This window comes from Stenella coeruleoalba, assembly GCF_951394435.1.
Source record: "Stenella coeruleoalba genome assembly, chromosome: 10".
Classification (NCBI taxonomy): domain Eukaryota; kingdom Metazoa; phylum Chordata; class Mammalia; order Artiodactyla; family Delphinidae; genus Stenella; species Stenella coeruleoalba.
This window is the reverse complement of record NC_137156.1, coordinates 85,681,033-85,703,163: the sequence shown is the minus strand read 5'-3', so window position 1 is coordinate 85,703,163 and position 22,131 is coordinate 85,681,033. Positions and strand designations below refer to the sequence as shown.

General features: G+C 42.7%; 1 protein-coding gene across 12 annotated transcripts in view; it reads left to right on the top strand.

Annotated features, from left to right (window-relative positions):
* The window catches only part of FOXP1 (forkhead box P1), a 598,032-nt gene that overhangs the window by 407,260 nt on the left and 168,641 nt on the right, over positions 1-22,131 (top strand). The gene's annotated exons all lie outside the window — the stretch shown is intronic.

The window sequence follows — 22,131 nt, the reverse complement described above, 5'->3', positions numbered from 1 at the left end:
AAGTAAGATTCTAATCCCGGGGTGGGCTGGGGATGATGGGGGGTGGGTAGTCCGTGATCAAAGCTCAGAGCCTCCAACTCATTTGGAAAGTTGAGATGTTCTCATGTGCTTGGTGCCGGGGTTGGAATCGTTAGGGAGAACTATGTGCGGACTTGGAAAAGTCCCTGGAGAATATTTAATTCAAAATAAAAGTTTGGAGTGAGGAGAGCTGAAGTAAGACTCTGCAGTGACAACCTTCTACTGACTTAACTACTTCTCCCCATCCTGCCGACGTGTTCGCTGGTCCGAGCTCTGGTCTGGAGAGGCCCGGAGGAGCTCGGTGGGTTGGGATCCACAGGTGCGTGGTAGGCACCTTCAGCAAATGCACCGCAATTGCCAGGTACACCTCTTTCCCTTACCTGGTTGTTAAACAGAAAGCAGGATGTGCTTATCTGACTAGTGACTCCAGTTGTAAACACTCTGGCATGAAGTTCAGCATTCTGGTGTTAGGTGGGCCGGCAAGGGACTGGGGAGGTGATTACCTGGGAACGCCGCTCCTAGCAGGTGGGAAGGGACGGGGAGGGGCAGCTTGCCATGGCCTTGCTGAGTTGTTAGACAAAGCCTGCAAGTACGTCAGCACCACGAAGGAAGCTCAGAGTCTTTCCACTGCACCCTTCCTGTTGTGCAGATGGGTAAACTGAGGCCCAGTGAACAGGACTGTGTGTTTGAATACTTGCCAAAGTTAACACGTATCATTATCGATAACACGCCGGGCACTTGGTGAAATACTTTCTGTGTGTTCTCTCATTTAATATCTGGACGGTTCTGTGCGGTAGGTACTAGTGTCCTGCCCATTTTTCAGATGAGGAAACAGAGTCTCAGAGAATGGAGTTACTTCCTCGAGGCCATAGAACTAGGAAGTTCCAGAGCTGGGGTGTAGGAGCTGGTGTGTCTTTCACAGCCACTGCTGTCCCCGCCACATGCCCGGGGCTGCCTCAACAAGGTGGTCCCAGGCATTGCTCAGCCTGATTCTTGTGGAACCCTGTCATCTTCTGTGAGAGCTGGCGTGTGTGTGTGTGTGTGTGTGTGTGTGTATGTATTAGTTTTGTATTGCTGTGTAACAAAACACCATGAACTTAGTAGCTTAAAACTACATGTATTCATTATCTCACAGCTTCCACGGAGTCCAGACCTAGCTTAACTGGGTGCTCTGCTCAGCATCTCACACATCTGTGATGAAGATATCAGCAGGGCCTAATGCCCTCTGAGGCTCAGGGTCCTCTTACAAGATCACTCGTTGTCTGGAATTCAGAGAATTCAATTCATTGCAGTTGTAGGACTGAGGCCTTGAGCTTCTAAAGTCCGCCCACCGTTCCCTGCCTTGTGGCCTCCCCACAGCATGGCAGCTTGCCTCTTCCAGGCCAGCAGAAGAATCTCTTTGTCCTCAGGTAGAGCCTCAGTCCTTCTTTTAAAGAGCTCCCCTGATTAGGCCATGCCCACAAAGGAAGCTCTCCTGATGATGTCAGAGTTAACTGATGAGGGACTTTCGTTACATCTACAGAACCCTTTTGGCCTACAGCCTAATCAAGGAAGTGATAATCCTTATACCCACAGGTCCTGCCCACACCGATGGGGAGGCTGTCTTTACAAGGGGCATCTTAGACACTGTTACGAATGCTTGTCCTTCAGCTTCCTGGAGGGAAAAGGAGAAGGAGGCAGGAGTAAATGAACTGTGGGATTGCCATGGTACAGGAGTGTGAGGAGGACAGCAGAAAAGCAGTATCGAGGAGCACGTGGGCTTGGCAGCCCTACGATCAGAGCCCGCCTCTGCCGTGTCCTAGGGATGGATTGTAAAAGGTTCTTTAGCCTCTCTGTGCCTCACTTTCCCCATCCGTACACGGCGGGGAATGGTACTTCCTAGCACTTCGTCATGACACGTGAAATACTCAGCTTTCGATAGAGCTCGGCATGTGGTGATTACTTGTCAAAAGTGTTAGTGTGTTTGGTGTCTCCTGTTTGAAGATCACAGGGACACAGAAACAGAAGGGTAGAGTTACTTTGTTTCCATGGGGTTGCTGGAAGCATGTGCCTTCGGGCTGGCATGTGTGAGGTCCCACTGTTAGTGGGACCGGAGCCGTGGAGGAGAGCGTGGTTTGCTGCGAAGCAACCTGCTCACCTGCGGAAAGAGAGTCGGAGTGACGCAGTAGGAAGAAGAGTATCCTGGACAGTTGTAGGACCGACTTTACTAATAATTCTCTTCTTGGGCCCTCACCCACTTCTTCGGACCTCAAGTTCCTCGTCTGTGAAATAGGCGAGAAATGTAGGTCCTGGGATTGGCAGGCTCTCTAAGGTGCCTGCTGGGTGTTTCATTTCGTTTTGTTTTGTTTTGTTTTCTAATTGGCATATAGTTACTTTACACTGCTGTGTCAGTTTCTGCTGTACAGCAAAGTGAATCAGCCATATGTGTATGTATATTCCCTCTTTTTTGCATTTCCACCTGCTGGGTCTAAATGTCATAATTCTATTGGCCGTCTTCCCGTACAAGATATGACCCCAACGTAAGTCTGTTTCATTAGCTCTGTCCGAAACATAAGACTGTATAGGCGTACGTCCCCTGCTGGAAATACACTAATGGGAATTCATGTTGTTGGACTGCTGGGCTTTACGCCTGTGTGTTTCTTTCCAGTGCATTGGTGGCTGTGTCGCTGCCCTTAACATCTGCGTTTGTGTCTTCTTCTCGGTGGTTGCCTTTTCAGCCCCCTTCATATGAAAGCGGGAGGGGACAAACTTAGTGGCCTCTCAGTCTTTGGGTGGGTGGGCAGAGATGAGCAGAATTCAGAAACTCCTTGGCCTGTTCCCCTTACCCACAACCCTCCCTCCACCCAACCTTGTTCCCACCTTGAACTAAGCAGCCTTCCTACAATGTTCTGAATTCTGACGCGTGCTCTGATAGCTGCCAGTTTAATTTCTGTTGGTCGGAGTCAGAGGCTTAACAAAAGAAAGGCAATAAAACACAGCATTAATAATGTCCACTTACGGCATGTACCTTGCGAGGGCTTGGATATATTAGTTAATCCCACATCCAGATTTGTTTCCTAAGTAGTATTCCCATTTGACAGTTGAGGATACTGAGACCCGAATAAGTTAAATAACTTGTCCAGCGGTACACAGTAACAGATGATTCCGCAGGGATTTGAACACACGTGGACCTGCCAAAGTCTGTGCTTTTAGCCAGCAAGGCAAACGGCTGGAACACTGTCAGTGATTTTAAGCCTTGGGGCCCGCTCTTGACCCCCCATCATGCCTGCCTCGTCTCTCTTCAGTATCCCACGTAATTCAGAATGCAGGAAAACTCCCAAAAGCTGCGGTTGAAAAGATGGAAGCAATGCAGCTAGCTTCAGAGGACCATATCGCAGGAAATACAGAAAGAGGAAAACAGGGTCTCTGTGGGTGTCAGCAACACCGCCACGCCAAGTTCTCAATGTTGAGCTGGAGGAAAACTCTATTACAAATGATACGTCTAATCTGCTTGCGGTAAAGCCTCATAACTGGAAAATAAGCATGTGACAGTTCTTCATTTGAGTGTAAACTTAACTCATTAATTTAAATTACAGTGCTTTTTGAACAAAGAGGGGAAGCTATAATAATAGTAATAAGTAATGGTCCTTGTAGAAAATGCAACAAGACGTTAGAAATTTTGTGCTTTGGGAAGTTGGAGGATGTACTTATAGTTAAGGATTAATTTTCACTCAGAGAGATCAAAAAGGTCTCGATGAGTAAGATAAGTATCGAGTTTCAGGGTGGTTGTATTTTTTTCTCCTCCTGCCAGACTGTCTGAAACTTATCTCAAGTATCATGGTAAAAAGAGAAGTGGCGGGTAGACACAAAAATGTAATAGATATATTTTGGGGATGGAATATGCACTGCTTTTCTAAATGCATATCAGAAGGAGAATTTATTCCAGTTGAGTAGGTTTAATGATATAATTTTACCATATTAAATCGTAATTGCTCTTTAGAAGAAAATAGAGATGCAGGCGCTGCCGTTGCCGGGCTGTCCCACTCCATCCAAATAGCATCCTCCCCAGTACTTGTTGATGTCACCTTATCTGACACCAGAGCCTGTCTGTGGCTTTCCTTTGGAAATTTGGGGGAGGGGAGGGGAAGGGAAGGAGAAATAGTCTGAGAAATAAGAGAGTGTGCATCAGACACTTGCCATGGTTTTGCAAAAATCCTTTCCTGCTATTAAGCAGAAGCTTACATACAAGTAGACGGCACCTCTGACTACCTGGAACCACATTATTTCTTAAAACTAGATCATGGATCGAGATGATTGGGATACCTGGATTCGTTAGGGACTAAAGAATTTCCAGTGTTATGGATGTTGATAGTCATTTGAGTACATACTCATGATTGCTTTCGTAGCTAAATGATTTCCAATCTCACTGCATTCCCTTCTCTCCACCCTCCCTCTCCCCCCCCCCCCCAAAAAAAGGAGAGGAGGAAATGATTGCATATTTGGGTGAAAACAGAATGAGAATCCCGATAATACTTTTAGTTTTAACAGAACCTGATTTTACATCATGAACTGAATTCAGTGGAGGCCTAGCTCCTATATGAATTTACCGCCTGTACCTGAGAGTATGAACTTCCATGTCTCTTTTTTAAAAATCGCACTCCAAATAACACTCAGCTTATCCAACTGATCAGAGGCATAATGTAGTTTTTAAAAACATTTTTTATGATCTTTTAAAAATATAATGCTTGACATATAAAAGAGAATATACCATATTTCATTGAATCTTTTATAAGACCTTTATTTTATATACTAGTATAATATAAAAATGTGGCCAAGTCAGTTAACCCTTAATGCTTTCTTACCTTCTCTCTTTTAAGAGGCATCCCAATTTTGGAGATGTTAAAATGAAGAGGGAAAAAGAAAACAGTGCACCTTAGAAGCTATTAAATATGTTATGCAACATACTTGATAAGTTATAAAGCATAATATAGTAAACATCCGTGAGTACCCTCACACCCAGTCAACCCGAGATTTGGTCCATTACTCGTAACTTGCATTTCTTCCCAGAGCCCATGCACGTAAGCGACCCTCCTCCTGAATTTTGGGTTCATTATTGCTTTGCTTCTCAAACACAGTTCAACTCCGTTTCCTATTTAACTATACATTCCTCAGGCGTAGAGGCCATCTCTGTTCTCCACCACTGTTGTCTTCGGTGACGGACACAGTACCTGGCCCAGTAGATGTTGTTTAACTCGTATTGACCAAGCGTGTAATTGTCTGAGGCATACCCAAATCGGCTCTTCCTTTCAAAGTATGTTTTAAACACCATTGTCTCTAGGAGATCTCTGACAACCTGAACCGGAAACGAACTTGCCTGCCTTTTGAACTCTTTCCGCAATTTATCTTTACCCCCTGAACTGTACGTATACTCCCTTTTCCTTTCAGTTCTAGCGCTTTCCCCGTCCCTGCCTTCCTGCTAGTTTCGCTCTAGCAGAATGCCTGATCACGGTGGGTTGGTGCCTGACGTAATAATAAAAGATAGCGTAGATGAAATTATGTCTGGCCCTTTACATGTCTTCTCACCAGATTGACCTGAGTGAGGTTAGTGGTATGACTGTTCCCATTTAACAGTTGAGGAAACTGAGATCACATAGTCACTTAAGGAATAAATACCTGTCAGTTGAAGGAAGACAGTGCTGCGTCTGAATTATTTTGCCTGCGCATCCTTCATTTCTTCTCTGGCGCTCAAGGCTTTATGCCGATCCTTGGGCATGTGGTTCAGAAATAAAAGGGGAAAAAATTAAAACAAATGAAATAGATGTAAGTTTTCTTTAAGAGTGAGATTAGCAACTTTTTTAATGTTGAGGAGACATCTGTATTTTCTTTCATACTATTTGCCTAATTTTCTATTGGATTTATTTATTCCCTTATTGATTTATAGAGATTCTTATGTACCATAAAACTTAGACCTGTTCTTCTAGGTTAACTGTGATAGGCAAATATTTACCCAGTGTTTGGGTGATCTTTTGAATTTGGTGTACTGTTTTAGCCATATTCAGTTTTAATATAGTTTTGTTTATCAGTTGTCTTTTTATAGATCCTGAGGTTTCTGTTATTATCCTCAGAAATGCATGCCTACTTCTGAGATGACAAGAACATTTCCGTTTTTAAAAAGATATTAAAAAATAAATTCAGATAAGGCTAGGATCATAAAAGAACCTCCGTATCTTAGCACAATCACTTACACATTCGGTTATTTACTCAACACGTTTATTTAGCCCCTGTGGTATACAGAGGTGACTTAAATTAGAAACTATTCTTGCTAAGTGCAGTGGGGATCCCAGCAGTAGGAACTGATGCACATTTTCAAAAGATCCCTCGGGCTACCGTACGGAGAAGAGATTTTTAGGGGGCAAGAAGGGAAGCCAAGAGAGAGAGGTAGGGCAGCAATGCCCGCTTGGAGCCGACCCAGAATTTGGTCAGAAGAACCAAGGTTCAAAGCAGACTTGTCGGAGTTAGAGCCAGAGCACTACTGCTGCTGCGGAAACGCTGTCCAATTCAGGCGTCCAGATGAAATGCTACTTTGAACCTGGAGCAGAGTGGGACTTTGTGTGGGGGACTGTTCAAAGGAAAACTGGACAGGTGGCACCCCTGCCCACTTGGCGCCGGCAAGTGGAGGGAGCTCGCGGGTGATGGATGGCTTTACATTGTTCTGAGCACAGCGCGGAGGTGCAGGCGGGCGGGGGAAGGGGGGGCGGTCCCTGGGGAGCTCAGGGAAGTCTCTGGGTTTTTCTTACATGTTGTCTTCCTCTTAATATCCAGCCAAGGTATTAACTCTGTGTTCGAGCCACGTTTCCACCTAGAAATCTCACTATTGTTTCATATACTGTCACCCACGGTCCTAGTATTTGTATTTTTACTCTTTTTAAACTCAAAATGTCTTGAATTTCGGTGAAAATGAGACAATTACAGTAGTTTGCAAAGCATAGAGAAGGGTGTATTTTTTTTTAAAAAAAATTGAAAGAACGTAACAACATGCGATTTACTACTATACTCCTCCCTTTCTTGAAGGTTCATGGACATTTTTTACTCAACCAGTTTTAATTTTTTGCTCCTCATTTTATAAATGATTCTTCCCCTTGACTTCCCAATCTTGGGAGAAAACAGTGTTTCTCTTGAAAATACAGAGGGTGAATGAGTCCTGTGTGTGTGTTTTCCACGTGTTGGTTTTCCGAGACAATTCTCATGAAAAGGACTAGGATTGCTAAGTCATTTTTTACTATAAGGAGGTCCATGTTTGGGCATTGAAATTAATTTCCCTTATCTCGCCATACAAGTAGCCACCCTGGCTTCTTTGATTTATTACCTGGGGTGGTTCAGTGGCACTAAAAACAGAGGACAGGAAGACATCACCTTTACGTGCCATCATTAGTCACAGCATTCAAAGCATCTCCCTGAGTGGGCTGCTTTGCACGAGTTCCTGCCATGCCATGAGAACACCCTGTTCTCGTCCTGTGTGCCGGAGACATTGGGCCCATGCATTACTTCCAGGCTGCATTTTTTATTTCTTAGTAAATTGTCCCCACCCTAAAATCCTTCTTGTCTTTCCTCCCTAACATAGTATGAAGGAACATTCTAGATTGCAAATATAATCCCTGATTGGAGACAAGGTACCGACTAGGAGAAAATATTTTATTTTTATTGTTTTTTTTTAGGTTTTCATGGTTTTTATTTTATATTGGCATATAGTTGATTTATAGTATTAGTTTCAGCGACGTGTGATTTGGTTATATGTATATGTATATCTGTATCTTTTTCAGATTCTTTTCCCATATAGGTTATTAGGGTATTGAGTAGAGTTCCCTCCTGTTGAGTAGGTCCTTGTTGATTATCTCCTTTATATACAGTAGTGTGTATATGTTAATCCCAACCTCCTAACTTATCCCCCTCCCACCTTTCCCCTTTGGTAACCATAAGTTTTTTTCTAAGTCTGTGAGTCTGTTTCTGTCTTGTAAATAAGTTCATTTGTATCATTTTTTAGATTCCACATATAAGTGATATCGTATGATATCTTTCTCTGACTTACTTCACTTAGTGTGATAATCTCTTGTTGCATCCATGTTGCTACAAATGGCATTATTTCATTCTTTTTTATGGCTGAGTAATATTCCATTGTAACTATGTGCCACATCTTCTTTATCCATCCATCTGTCGATGGACATTTAGGTTGTTTCCATGTCTTGGCTATTGTACATAGTGCTGAAGTGAACATTGGGGTGCATGTATCCTTTTGGAGTATGGTTTTCTCCAGATATATGTCCTTTGGGATTGCTGGATCATATGGTAGGTCTACTTTTAGCTTTTTAAGGAACCTCCATACTGTTCTCCATAGTGGCTGCACCAGTTTACATTCCCACCAACAGTGTAGGCGGGTTCCCTTTCAACTAGGAGAAAATATTTTAAAATCACATCTCCAACCAAAGACTGGCATGCAGAAGATATTATAAAGAGCCCTTAAAATTCTATAGTAAGGAAAAAAACAATTTAAAAAAATGGGCAAAAGACTTGAACAAAAATTTCACCAAAGAAGATTTACAGAAAGCATGAAAAGTTGTTCAGCAGCATTAGGGAAATGCAAATTATAACTATGGTAACGGAAAAAAAGCATGATGAGAGACCACTACACACCTATTAAAATGGCTAAAATTTAAAAAATCAGGCAATATCAAGTGCTGACAAGGATATGGAACGAATGAACTCTCATGCATTGCTGATTGGAATGCCGAGTGGGATAGCCACTCTGAAAACCAGTGGGTCGAGTTTTTTAAAAATGAAATATACAGTTCCCATGTGACCCAGTGCTCACTCCTGGGTATTTATCCTAAGGAAAGGAAGGCGTTTGTCTATAGAAGAACCTGTATATGAATGTCGTAGAAGCTTTACGTATGGTAGCCCCATGCTGGGGAAAAACCCAACTGTCCTTCATTGGGTGCATAGATAGACAAACCCTGGTACCTCCATATAGTAGAATAATCTCCAGGAATAATAAGAGATGTACTATTAATATACCCAGCAACTTAGAAGAATCTCAGAGATATTATGTTGAGTAAAAGAAGCTCAACTCAAAAGATTACATACTGTGTGATTCCATTTATATGATGTTTTTGAAAAGACAAAGCTACAGTTACTGAGAACAGATCAGTGGTGGCCAAGGGTTCGGGATGGAGGGAGGCTATGACTATGAAGGGATAGTACAAGGAAGTGTGGGGGGTGATGGAGCTGTTCTGTATCCTGATCATGGTGGTGATTATATATGAGTATATACATGCGTTAAAATTCATAGTACTATAGACCTCCCACAGCTCAAGAGTCAAATTTACTGTTAGGTTTATTTCTTTTTAATTTACCAAAGTCCCAACTTCTTCCTGTGATCTGCAAGTTCCAGCCTCTCGCTCATGATTCAGCCAGCTCCTTCTGGGCATTCTAGCCCCTCCTGTCAGGTCACGAACGCTCCGAGGTCCCTCCTGTCTTCCTGCCTGTGGGCACACTCATCTCTCTGCCCGGGAATCTCCCCCACTCCTTTCTGTGCACCCATCTCACCTGGCTGCTGGCATCCTTTGCTGCTCAGGCATGGGAACCCCAGCACTGGCTCCAAGCGAGCCGCCTCTGCACACCCGCCCCCGAGCATTTGCAAGCCCCCGTCACGGTGCTCACTGGGTTGCCCCTAGTGCCTGCTTTGGGAGCTGCCCTGCCCCCTCAGCTGTGAGTTAGGAGAGTGATCTCACTGCTCACTCCTCAGCCCGGTAGAGAGGCGACAACTAAAGCAGTGAGGAAGAGAAGGAAGTCTGTGCCCTGGACTCAAAGACAAAAGTCAGCCTTTATTTTGTTTTACTGTGGCCTTTTTTCCTGGCTGCGCTGGCCTCTGACCCTCTGGCTGAAATTCCTTTCCTCCTGTTGCTCTTTCAGCAGGTGAATCCTCTTTTCTGGCTTTGCCCAAACTACTTGTTAAAAAGCAATAAGTCATGGTTTAAAAATCTTGATAGTCTCTTTTTTCCCTTTGAGCCAACGTAAAATTGTGCGGCAAAACCATGACTGTGGAGGGGTTTTCTCACCTCTTCCCCAGAGATTAGATGGGGTTTATAGTGTACAATGGAAAGGCATTAGTGGTAAAATCCTTATTATATATTTTTACATATTTACCGAGCCCCATCTTAACAAGTTTTTCCAAATTCCGTTGGGGAGAGAACAGACTTTCTGTAAAAAAAAAAAAAAAAAAAAAAAAAAAAGGTAGCTTCTATTCTGGAATCCATAGCAATAGTAATAATAACAACAACAGTTACACGGTGCATACTAAGTGCCACACACTGTCTTAAGAAGCAGTTTATATATTATTTCACTTACTCCTCGCGGCAACCCTAGGAGATAGTGGTGTTACTTCCCTTTCACACCCGTGAAAAACTCAGAACAGAGTGGTTAAATTGGGGTCTGGAGTGGCGCTGGAATTTGAACCCAGGCCTTCTGATTCCACCTTCCAAATGACTGTGGAACTGATGGAGGGAAAAAAATGCAAGACCTGGTTTTCCTCACCAGGGACGCAGGCTGACCTCTTTTCAATTCTCTCTTGGATTCTCTCCTGGAAGGTATCTCCACCCTCATCACATGGACTGTAAGAAGCTCCAGAATGGTTTGGGATGTTCCTTTTCTTCTCCAGCCAAGGGTGATTCCATATTTGTTTCTTGATCAGTATTAGGTAATTGAAATAATCGGAAAAGCAAGCTAAAAATCAAAAAGGCTCAGGAAAGAAGCAGTACAAAAAATAAAACCTAACTTGGATTTGTACTTTTAACAACTTTCAGAGTGTTTTCAACTGTGTGTTCTCCAAAGATGCCTCTCACCATTTCCCATTATTATCATCTCCTCTTCACAGTTGAGGAAGGTGAGGCCCAGAGAGAAGTGAGTGACCTGCCCTGGTCCTCCATGTTGGTTCTTCCAGGACTAGAAAGCAAACTGAGTCTTTTCCCTTCCCCTCCCCTCCTCCCTCCTGTTCTTCTCCCCTTCTCCTTTCCTCTCTTCCATTTAAGCTCTTATTCATTGAGTAAGAGAAACTGTTCGGTATACTTAAGACACAGGCAATGTGATTTCATCTCTTTTCTACTTATATAGGTTTTCTGTTGCTGTGTAAACACATTGCCACACACGTAGCAGCTTAAGACCTCCATTTGTTAGCTCACGGTTCCATAGGTCACAGTTCCAGACGCAGAGCTGCTGGCTTCTGTGCTCAGAGTATCAGAAGGTTGAGAGTATCAGAGGTGCCACCCAGACTGAGTTCTTATCTGGAGGCTCTGGGGAATAATCTACTTCTTAGCTCCCTTAGGTTGTTGGTAGAATTCAGTTCATTGTGGTTGTAGGACTGAGGTCCTCATTTCCTTGCTGGTATCAGTCAGCCAGGGGCCACTCTCAGCTTCTAGAGGCTGCCCACATTTCTTGCCATGTGACCTCCTCTGCCTTGATGCCAGCAGTAGTACATCAGATCTTTTCTTGTGCTCTTGAATGTGTGACTTTCTCCATCTCTGATCTCTAAACTCTAATATGAATTCCAAAATACAAAGTCCATGTGATTCTTTCAGCCCTGCTCAGATTATCTCCCCATCCTAAGGTCAGCTGATTTTGGATCATAATCGCAGCTGCAAAATCCTTCACATTAATACCTTGGTTAGTGTTTGAATATCTGAAACGAGGGGTAGGAAAGTGGGAGGTCATCCAGAATTGTCTGCCTACCGCCAATGCGTAACAGTGTTAAGAAAGGTAAAGACAGAAACCAGGGCCAACTCTAAGCTATTTATTTTTCAGTAGTAATTACATAAATTCTTTGATGCTTTTTGCCAACCTGATGCATTTTGTATTTATTAGGCCATTTGATTAAAAGCATATTCGTAATCTGTGCAAGTTTTTTGTCTTAAAAGGATTGAAAAAGGATGAGGTAGGCGTAATATTGTTGAACAAGGCAATTCACTATCACCAGCTATTCGTAAGTTCCTCTTTTTTTTAGCGTTGTTTCAACAGACACTTTCTTCTCAGCCTCTGTGGTCCATCTCCTTGAACTTTATCTCTCTGCTCCTAGGCTATGTGGTTCCTTCTCTACTTGCAGGTCTCATCTTAGATATCCCCTCCTCATGGACAGATTTCTTGATGGCCTTACCTCGTAGGTTAAGAATGACAAGTATGTGAAGTCGCTGTTTCATTCAGGCTCCGTTTGTGATGGCTTTCTAATTATTTCTGGATTCGTGGATTGCCAGTCTCTTATGTCTATTTCTCATAGACCGTAAGCCTTGGAAGGGATGCCTTCATAGGCCTAGTGCCCAGACTGTGCTTGGTACAGAGGAGGCATCAAAAATTATGTTTTTAATTGATGTGTAAATGGAAGGTATTATGGAAAAAGTAACTATAACGTTTGTTTAGAAAGGTGGCTAGAGTAGTGAACCAGGTTAATCATGAGGTCACTGCTAAGGCATTTATTGTTTGAAAAGCACCCAGTTGACCGTCATAAAGCTCTTGAAAGAGAGAGGGGGGAGACTCTACGAATAGTGGCACCATAGAGGGACAGTTTCCATATTGTCCTTTGAAACGTGCAGTGCCTCCGGGCAGGAGGTGGGCAAGGAGTGTGCAAATCACACACCGTCTGATGTTTGGATCACGGTTTCCTGCAAAGTTTTAATGCCCCGAGACGGAGGCCTCTTTCCTCCCAGCCCTCCTTTGAGCAGCTCCTCTCTCTGATTTTCTCTTAAGCTTCACCTTCACCTCCATGCAGTCATAGACCCATTTAGAAGCCACTTGACCTTGGGCAAGTTATCCTCCCTGAGCCTTGTTTTCCTCCTCTGTAAAATGAGCAGAACAATTTACACCTTCAGAGGTCATTGGAAGGATAGAAGGGCAGTGAATGCAAAAGCCTGACTCACACTGAGCTTAATAAATGCTGTTTCCTTTATTAGACTTTGCCGCGTATCTGACGTGGAATTCAAGTGCTCATCTTAACAACTGTTGTTTGGAATTTGTTTAAAAAAAGAAGGTTACAGTAGAATATAGGGTCATTGGAGATTTTTGTCATCATATACTAAGGACTACCTAGTTTGAAATAAATGTATTTCACATGCAGCTATCCCAAGCACAGTGTATCTACCTTTTTTTTTTCTGATGGTGATTCAGAAGTCACTCCAGAGCCTTAGTAGTTCCTCTGGGTCTTTATTATGAACACCAGTTAGCATTTTATTATGGCCCTTAAGACGTATTGGTTACTGTCAAGTTTAGAAAGCAACTTGTGTCTGTCTTGTTCACCTTTTCCCATTCCTTAATACATGATCGAAAAACCGTGTGTTGCAATAAACACAGGCTTGCCTCTGCCCAAGCCCTTCCCAGTCGCTCCTCTTTTTGATGGAGAGGACTCTCCTGCCCCAGCTTGTGCGGGGAAGTAACAGAACCAAAGCAGTCACATCCTTGGAGCGGAGGAATAGCGGTCAGCGGGGCTTCAAAGAGCTCATTTGCCATAAAGTACCAAAAGTTGTTCAAAATCAGTCAAGCTGTTATCGCATTTCTGAGGAGGCCGTTTTAGGGAGCAACAAGGGCAGAGTAGATCAATTTACATTTCTTTCTCTTTCACCACTGTAAGAGCGCTTATTTGATGAATTCTCAAGGCAGGTTAGACAGTATTAGCCAATGTGGTGATGGAAGCATAGAGCCAGCTCCTGTTGTGTTTATCATGGGGATCGTGTCTACACTCAAACCTGCACTCCTATCTTTCTTTTCTTTTCTTTTTCCTGTCTTTTAATTCCCTGAGTGTGATTTAGAGGAGTCCACGCATTGCATTGCAGTGGCCGTGGAAGTCTGGATTTCCGATTTAATTCCCGTAGTCTGAACCCAGAACACAGGGCCAGGAGACTCTCTCCTGCCCCAAATTAGCTGGGAGAGCTTGGACAGTTGGTGCAGTATCTCTGTGCATGCCCCTCGGTTTCCTCTCCTGTAAAATGGGACTATTCACTTCTTATCAGAGCGTTATTATAATAAAAGGAAATGTCCTGTAGATTTAAAAATAAATGTTAACACCATGCACACGCTTTCATTTTTATTTTTAATCTGAAAGTGACATGCGAAAGCAGGATACCACCGTTTTCAGAGTGGTTAGCCTACATTCATCATATTTCTAGGTGAAGTATCTGAAAGTGATTATAGGTAATAAATATCTTTTTTCTTAAACTTATTGCAGAGGCAGTTTTTCCACTGTTAATGAGGGTAATTTGACTTGGTTGAAGGATTGCAGTTCTTAAGAATTAATGCAGTAATCCAATTCAAAGATTTAAAGAGATCTAAGATTTTTTCACAGGTCGCGTGCTAGTGAATGCGCTGCTCTCACATAGCAGCTAATGGACTTGAACGCCAGTCTGTCATTTACTGTTCCCTCACTGAGAGCAGCTATGCCCTTGGTAGTGAGTCTTCTTTCCAAGCATTGCAGGTTATTTAGAAGCGTGGTGTATTTGTAACACTTTGGAGAGAGAGTATCCTATTTCCCACAGCCCCTAATTACTATAAAAACTGGGGTTATCTTTCTTAATTACATGTTTGAATCCTAATCTGCTAAGGTCTGAGGAATATCAGACTCCAAGGAGCTGCCTTCTCGCCTTCCTTTCTTCAGAGAGGGGCCTTTTTTTTTCTTTCTTTTTTTTTTTTAGTGTATTTTTAAGAACTAATTCCTGTATCATTGTATTCGTACCTATAGGTTAATTCATGTGAAGACAAAGGTTACATGTACGGTATTCATAACTTTCCATTTTTGATAGGGATGTATTATGAACAGCTAACAGTATTTTGTAAAGCCTTATTTGTAAAGGATGTTGGAAATGCTCTTCTTTCCCGATGCCATTATGTTTCTAAATATGAAAAATCCCATTTTGAAGCAATTAGAAGCCTTCTCTTCTCTTTCCATGTGTGTGTGCACACAGGAACCTTTGTTCCTTAATTAGGAAAAGGACTAGAGCTCATTAATTGTGGTTCCAAGTGATGTGTGCTCAAACGTTGAAGCACTGATACGTTACAAGGAAAGATCCAGCCTAAATCTAGGGGGCTCTCGGCAGTTCTGAGAACTGTTACAAGATAAATAAGCAGGAGAGGGTCCTTGTAGGACCATCCTCACATCCTGGCCTGTCCTTGAGGACCCGGCTGGCTACCGTTGAGTTTTAAAGCCTTGGAAATTTCTGTACTCACAGGAGAGAAGGGGCGAAGGTGCAACTTGTGTAGAAATCTAGAACTTTGCCTTTGTTGAAAACCTATGATTTAAAAAAAAAAAAAAACAGAGGTCAGGAATCTCTCTTGGATTTTTTGATCAATTAGAGGACCCCATCTAGATGCCTTTAGATGTTATTGAAAGTGAGAGGTTGCTGGCAACCATGATAGGAGACAGGTATCCTAATGTTTTATAGGCTGATTCTCATTGCTGGCATTAACACCGGAGGCATTGCAAGAGTTTTGAAAGCCAGAACTCCCAAACTGAATTGGCAAAGCCTCAGGCCCGCATTGGTCATCAAGAAAGAGGCCTAATTTCCACAACAAGAACAGGAATTTCTTAGCCTCCAGGAAACTCAATGCATCTAAACGTTCCGAGAAATATGAATAGTGCAAACGGTGGACTCATCTCACTGGTCAAGATCAAGGTTTCAGAAGAGGGGAGGTGAGCAACTTGAGTGAAAACGCTCAGACCGCCTAGGTGATGCTTTCCTGTGGGTGGGCTGGCCTGGCGAGGGAACTCTGAAATGAAGGATGGGAAGAATACAGCCAAATGTCAGTTCAGAAACCAGAGAATGGAAAGTTGGAGCACCTAATTTGAGGGGCAGTCGCGTGTCTTCCAGAAGATTCTATCCAGTCAGGTGGATAACCGTTTGGAAGGAAGAGAACGCAGGGGCCACTAGGCAAGTCTGGGGTCCTCTCCTGCCTCCCCACCTGCCATCTCCCTCCTCCTTTCATGCCTTCTCTTTCCACCTCTGCCGGAGGATGAACTGCCTTCCTTCTGCTCGTGTTAATGGAAGACATTGTTAATATCAGTAAAAGGGAGCACTTCAAAAAGGCAGCAGAGATTTGGCAAGTAAAGGCCTGACACCATATCCCCTGTGCTGGTAATGGTCTGGGTCAGAAACAGTGAATGTGGAACCAAATATTATTTCCCTGAAATGTCCTGCCATTTGAAGAGACATGTCTAGCTAGGAGACATATCTAAATATATTTTTATATAATAATAATATACTATATATTTTTATATAATATAATTTATATATACTTTTTTCTCCACCAGTAATTTTTTTTAACGTTGTATTTCTCAGAGAGAGAGAAACAGATTTTAAAATATAAAAACCTGTTCTTCAACTGAGGATGCAAAAACCTCATTGCAGTATTTATTCCAAACCTGCTCTCGTAATGTTCAGTCAAGGAGAAAACAGCGAAAAACAGTTGTTGATGGACTTAGCACAGAACTGGATTAAATAAGCATTAGTCTACTGAAGCTGATTACAGGAATATGAAAATGCAATATCTTAATGGTACATATTTTTATGTGGCAGCTCAGTTGCCTTTCATTTTGCAGCTAATATGTCTATTCTTATGAGTCATTTACTTCTTTAATTACCTTTTGCAGGCGAGGCACCATGGTATATTAATGTGAATGATTTTTACTGCCAGTTTATCATACAATGCCCCAGAAGTTGAAAGGCATAATTGACTTGGAAGAACAGCTCATGAAGGAAACAATATTTAGTTGACAGTTTTCCTTGTACTCTCTGTTGACGTTTATGAGTTTACACTATGCTAAAGGAGTCATAAACACAATTTTCTTTCAATAACCGGAAAGGCTAGCTTCTCAAATACATCTGTGGAAAATGCATTTGTTCGTTTCTCGAATAATATGAAAATAACACATTTCCAGTGATAAGACCTCTCAGACTGCCAATTGAATTAAACCTTTGAAGGTACATTTATAACCTGTCTTGCAGCATTAGGAGATATTAGGGTTCATGTGATTGAATCAGTTTAATGAATATTTAAATTATAGACAGATTTGGATAAATCGTATTTAAATCTGGGTGTTAGAACGAGACTATTCGGCCTCATCCTCCCGATTTCCAGAGGGAAGGAAAGCAGGAAGGGAGCTTGGGAACTGTCTGGAGGAAGATCTTCTTTCTCCCAAGGCGAGGGAAAGTCTGACAGTACATTTTTAGGGAAAGAAAAAAAGAAGGGACCGTCACTACAACTCCTTTTAAGGTCTGGGCTTTGAACAGTTAAACTCAAGACTTGGGCGGGTCGCTGCTCTTCCGGCGTCTGGAATGGTGCCTGAGTTGACTTGGGCAGTTAGCAAGCGCCCTTGTTTTAACCATCACTTCCACAGTCCTCTGGGCAGGTCCTGGTTTGGCACATTGGTTTCGAGGGAGTTAAACTTTTCACAGTTTCCTGGATTGTTTGCAGTTCAGTCCTGTGCAGCATAATGAAAGTTTTCTAGCCATCTGTTGTTAAGCTGGCGGGGAGCAAGGCCAGTATATCCAAACAAAGTTCTGGCCTGCTGTAAACGGAACCTGTCGGTTTAGCATAGCTTTCCTGACCCCTCCAACGAACGGGGCAGCCCTTGGTACCAGGCACTGACTGCATGGCGCTTTCAAAGGGGAACTATTTTGGGGGTAGGGGGGTGAGGGCCTGTTTACTTTTTCCCTCCGCGTTCCTCTCACTGGCTTGGACTAGTTTATACTTAATCTTTAAGCGGATAAATGGTTACTTGTCCCCTCCTTTTTCAGAGAAGGAAGCATTACTTCTTAATAGGAGATTGTAACTTTTGAAAACAAGGTATGAGTGTCTCTAAATGTATGTCAGGCGGCTGTGATTTGCAAGGTTGTTCTGTAGCCAGTTGTTTTTGTTTCATCACTTTGTCTTTCAGCGTTTGGGGACAAATAGTCTGGGCAGTGGAAGCTCCTATATTTATTACTTAGCTTATGTAACTAAAGCGTTTTCACAGCTTTAAAAGGACTCCCCGCCACCCTTTCTTCCGCCTTTTTTATTTCATTATCAGAAGTTGATACACAGCGTAACTTAGAGAGCAGCCATTAGACAGTGCCTTCCAGCTGTGTGGGGTGTTCCCTACTTCTCTGTTCTTTTTTACAAGGTATATCTATTGCTTTTAATTGCCCAGCTTAACCTTAAAATCAGTTCTTTGTTTTGTGATATTCTGTAAAACGTGTTTAATTCTTAGTTCCTGTTTCCCAGTGTTTCCATGGCTCTGTATGAAACACTCCTGGATGTAGGTGTGTATCTCGACACCTGTCTAAGCCTACCCCTGACCTGCGTGGGTTTCCTTTTGTTAATGACGCCTTGTAGGTGCTGTTGTATTTTTATCTTGGTCTTGCTGCAGTTTATTTTCTGTCCAGCATTGGTTACATTTGTGCTCTGTTAAGAGAGGGCTCTGGGGAGCCATTGTCAGACCTCTGTATCCATCTCAATTCATTAAAATATCCAGGGAGAATGGCCACTGTCATTGAATAACTATGTCAGCCACTCCCCTGGCTGCCTTTCCCTCTAGATGAGAAGCAGACCACAGTCCCACACGGTTACAAAGAAAAAAGGCACCAAAAGGATACATATTTGTCCTAAGCACCAACATGAGAGGGTTTGGATTCAACTTTAAGTGCAATCCAGGAATGTACAAGGGTCAGGAGTTCCATAAATGGGGGTGGGGGTGGGGGAGCAGAAGAACCAAAGGAGTAAACGAGGAGGTACCAGGCTTCTCCTTTAAGGGACAAGGAGTTTTGCGGTAGGTGGAAAATATTCAATTTAAAATTTAAATGAAGGCACTTATTTGGAAATACCATACAGTCCTAATCTGTTTGTAAGGTGACTGACATATAAAGTGCTTTTTTGTTTTAAGGTAAAAAGAAAAAAAAAATGTGTCCGGGGTAGAGTTTCGGGTATAAATGTCAGGTGCAACGTACGGCATACTCACTCCAAGAGTCAAGCAAATAACCTTGGCATTTAGGACACTGCCTTTTAGAACATGAAATTGTTTTTTGTTGTGTGTCTTTTTTTTTTTTTTTTTTAAAGGAGGACTACATAAAGGGGTCACCTATTAGCTGTGTTTTTGCTGTCTGAAACTCAGCCCTTCTGTCTATGAAAATCAAACTACTGTGTAAACATTCCAGTGTTGTTCTTGGTCTCTACAATAGCCACAGGGATCAGGTTTCACCTGCCTGCACATCTTCAAGCAATTAGAGCAATTAGCGTGAAGCCATTTCACATTCAAGGATTCAAGGTCTGTGGTGACATTCAAGTCCAGGAGAAGTCTAAAAGGGAGAGAGAGGAAGCGGCCCAGAGCATGGCTACTCTTCTTCCATGGCCCTAAGCAGACAATTTCTCTTTTAAAAATGGTAGCTCTTTAATGATATTATGAGGTTTTTAAATGACAGATCAAAAGTTGTTTATATCAAAAAAAAACCCACCCCAACAGTCATTTAATTATACTAATGAAGGTCTTTATACATGGCAGATTTTTTTTTTTTTTTTTTTTTTTTTCCAGTATGCGGGCCTCTCACTGTTGTGGCCTCTCCCACTGCGGAGCACAGGCTCCAGACGCGCAGGCCCAGTGGCCATGGCTCAAGGGCCCAGCCGCTCCACGCGGCATGTGGGATCCTCCCGGACCGGGGCACGAACCCACGTATACCCTGCATCGGCAGGCGGACTCTCAACCACTGCGCCACCAGGGAAGCCCCTACATGGCAGATTTTTTAAAAAGACTTTTAATGGCTGTGAGAAATGGAGCGTTCCTCCTCCGTGTCTCACCATGGGAGTGACAGCATTCTTTGCAGAGGAAGAATGTATTTTATAATATATAAAGGAATTTGCATTCCGCTTTACATGGTAAACCTCCCTGTTTTGGGTAAATGGAACCATTACAGCAACGTAGAATATTTAGTTGGCAGACTTTGGGAGTAAGTATTGAAAGCAACTTTTAATTTATTTTTTTAGCTTGGAGAAGAGTAGTGGCAACTTTCATATATTGAACTAGTACAGTTTAAAGACAGATGATCAGCTTAGCACATCAGACAGCTATGTAAGCGTGACCGAAGATGCCTTTTACAAAATCGGCTCAGAATCCGGAAGGGTTTGTGTTGTGTTTGTTTGTTTTGTTTGTTTTTCACATGTGTAACTTAGCTACCCAGGAATCTTGTTTGCATGAGGCAAACCCTAAACTGATTACAGCTTTTAAAATTGGTTAGTAGATTTTTAAATCCACATTGCACTGTGGGGTTATTACGCAGAAATGGGGGGAGGGGCTGATTTTCAAAATCCGAGGGTGCTGCAGGAATGATCTGGCTCTGTGCTCCCAGGAGGTGTCTGCAGTCAGGAGTAACTGCAGGCTAAATTATAATGTGGAATTCCCTTGCCCTTTAACCTGATGCTGCCTGTTCACATTCAGTGTTTATTAACAAACAGCTCTAAGTACAAACTTGTTGGGAGAATTACTTTTTCATTCGACACACTGACTTTAATTAGAATAAGTGGCTTATTTTTAAAAGAAATAATTGTGTGCCTCTAAGAAAGTTCTTGGAATAATTCCTTTATGAAATTGCCTTAGATGACTTCAAAGTGAGGAGGTATTGCGCAGTTTTCTGTCCATCGCCCTGAACTCATCTATCTGTGCGACTGAGGCTGGAGCATTTGTGTTCAATTAGTAATTAGCCATTTTTAGGGAACTGGACTTGCTCAGAAGTCTCTAGCCCCGTCTCGAACCACTTAGAGCTCTTCTGTTGAGGACTGGGTTTCCTGCCACCCACTTGCACGGCGCCCAGGCTATGTGCCTTTTGAAACTACATGACAGAGCAGATGCAGGGGCTGCTAATAAAATGTTGCATGCTGGACACTGAGACAGGTGAAGGTCTGCCTTTTTCCCTCGCCCCTTAGAAATGCATTGCTAGGAAGTCATTTGCAGCGTTTATAACTAGGCTGGCTGAGTTAGACAGGAACATTTGAATTGGATACTCTACCCCTTCTAAAAGTGGAGAGGCAGGCATCTAAAAGCTGCCGGGCTCAGAAGGGAGGTGAGGCAGTAAACCAGATCTTTCCTTTTTTTTTTTCTTCCCTCCTAGCCTCGTCCTCTGTTTCTCTGATCTGCCTTTTGAACTGTTTTTGTGGCTGATCAGTTCCACCTAATATGTCTCTTGATTTCTGCTATTGTAATACTCAGGCGACATGCTGTTCTCTTGGTTTTTATAAGCTTTAGATGCTTCTGCCTGTCATATTCTGGCGGTTTATCTTCAGCGTCTGGATTTGCTTTCAGACTTGAATGTCTATCAAGCTGCCGTTGCTTTGAATGTGAGATCAAAAGAAGATGAATTCCAGTAAAAAATTTCCTTCTCTGAAGAAAAGATTGGGGCCTATGTAAACATCCTACTGACAGTTCCCAATGAGTTATTTTAGCCGAGTATTAGCACCTGGATGACAGACAGTCCAGCATTCCATGCTCCACGACAAATCAGTTGCTTCGATGGCAGAAGAACATTGCCACAGCAGCAGTGCATTTTCAGAAGGAATCCTTTTTCTTCCTCCTCCGCCTCCCCCTTTATCTTTTCTTTTCTTTTCTCTTTTTTTTTTTTTTTTTTGAATTTGGCTGTTCAACTCTTCATCCTGTTTTTCAAGCTGACTTCTCTGTCTTCAGCAGTTCACTTTTCCTTACAGTATCTGTCAAGTTCACTCAGGTGACGGAAGACAGGACTTCGATAATTAGTTTGGGGTGGCTTCAGGAGTGTTCAGGTAGGCAAGCTAGGCGTCTCAAGCTAAACAGGTAGTTTGGTTGATTGCAGAGAAAAGGAAAAGCAGCAAAAGCAAGCTCAGGGGCATATCCTTGGAATGCAGGCGATGTGTTCTTTAAAAATACATGTGACAAAATCCTCTAAAGTCTGCAGAATCGGAATTTTCTTTCTTCCTTTTTTTTTTTTTAAAAAAAAAAAAAAAAAAAAGCATCCTGCCTATGTTAATGTCACCACAAAAATATCTCAAGAGCAGGCTGCCCAAAACCCTGTCGGTATGTATTTGTCTGCGTGTATGAGCTGTGTTTGGCTAGGG